The following is a 1,709-nucleotide window of genomic DNA, read 5'->3' as shown; positions in this document are numbered from 1 at the left end:
ATCTCTCAAGCATGTCATCTACATGAAGCCAAGCAAACACAAAGAGTGGGGTGCACCATCATTGAGGTGTACATCTTCATCGACAAACAAATAAAGACTTAGATGGCATCAATGTAATAGCCTCTAAGGCTCTAGGAACACTTTTGTAAATCCTAGATAACCACACCTATATTCAAGCCTTGTACGCCTAATGTTATAAAGGCACCTTATGTCCAATACCACCTATTCCATCCTTCCATAGTTGGTATTGAGGGGGGGTATTAAGAGACTAAGGTTGAGTAGAAGGGTGAGAGAAGGGTGTGAGTGTGAATGGACTTGAGGTCCACTTGTTCACCTATTTAAAGGTGAGGCCATGAGGCATTTTGCATGAGAGCAAAGCCTAGTTGTATGCATAAGCAACTTAATAAGCAAGAGTTCTTTCTTGTATTTTGTGAGTCTCTCCTCTCCACACACATGAGCACCACGTTTCTTATCATACTCCTCCCCTCAAGTTATCTTAGCACACCTGGACCCTGTATCAAGTTTCTTTCTTACTTGACAGTCCGCGACCAGTGTCTCAAGTCCCTAAACTCCATAGTCCTTGACACTCTCTCTCTCTCTATGTGTCCAAGGCTACTATAAGTGCCCGCGACCTTGACTAAAGTGCTCACACATACATCTACCACGTGGCCTACATCATTGGTGGCTCAGAGGTGGTTTTACTTTATTGGGGCAGTTTACATTGGTGGGTTGTGGGGTCTCTCTCTCTCTCTCTCTCTCTCTCTCTCTCTCTCTCTCTCTCTCTCTCTCTCTCTCTGTGAGATTTTCACATGGCTCCTCACTTATTGGAGCCTCACATCTTCTCTTGTCTTCAGTCTTCTTCTCGTGGGGTGGCAGCATCTCTCCACGCGTCCGTCTCTTCTTTCAGTCTTCTCAGGGCAGCTTCTCTTCTTGTGGCAGCTTCTCTTCTCGTGTCCATGTCTTCCTTCAGATCTTCTTCTCGGTGTGGATCCTCTTCTTGGAAAGAGATATTCTTCTTCTTTCATGGCTGGGGCCATGAGCTTGTCCGTCAGGTCATTTTGCTCCATGTGAGCAACATGTTTCAATGTTTTGCTGACAGTTCCTTTGGGCTTTTTATGTTTATCTTGTATCATTATGCAATGCAAACCCAAATTTATGTGGGAGGTCTTACCTCTTGCCTTAATCTGGACAAGGGTAGTGTCTGTTCCCATTTTTACACTGATGCAATGTGCCCAATACATAATGCGTATAGCATTCATTCTTATGCACATTCCCAAATGCAACTCTGGCTGTGAATAATCTTGAATTTGAGTGAGATTTTGACCAAATATTGAAAGCTTAATCTCTGTTTTACCAAAGTCACCTGCAGATTTGATGAAGAGCTTGGATCTCACTATAGACTTGATGAAACTCAATTCTGTCTTCACCAGCGTGTAGAGCATGCTTGATTACCCCTTGGGCTAAGAGGAATTAGAGAGCTTTGATCTGTGGAAGTTGCAATGTCAAAAACATCTCAGAAAAAAGGCGCCGGCGAAAATCGAGAATTCTCCTGATTCCTTTGGCGGTTTGCTGCGCCGTTTCGATGAGCTTGTAGCCAAGGATGTTGGCTAGCTTGTGTTAGAAGCTTGTGCCCTAATTCTATGTGTGCAAGGTGCTAGAGATCCTCCACTGGCTGGGGGTGAAGGGGGAAGTGAAAAACTAACTAAAAA

This window comes from Cibotium barometz, chromosome 58 (assembly GCF_041138505.1).
Source record: "Cibotium barometz isolate CiBa-2024 chromosome 58, ASM4113850v1, whole genome shotgun sequence".
Classification (NCBI taxonomy): domain Eukaryota; kingdom Viridiplantae; phylum Streptophyta; class Polypodiopsida; order Cyatheales; family Cibotiaceae; genus Cibotium; species Cibotium barometz.
This window is presented reverse-complemented; position numbering follows the sequence as displayed.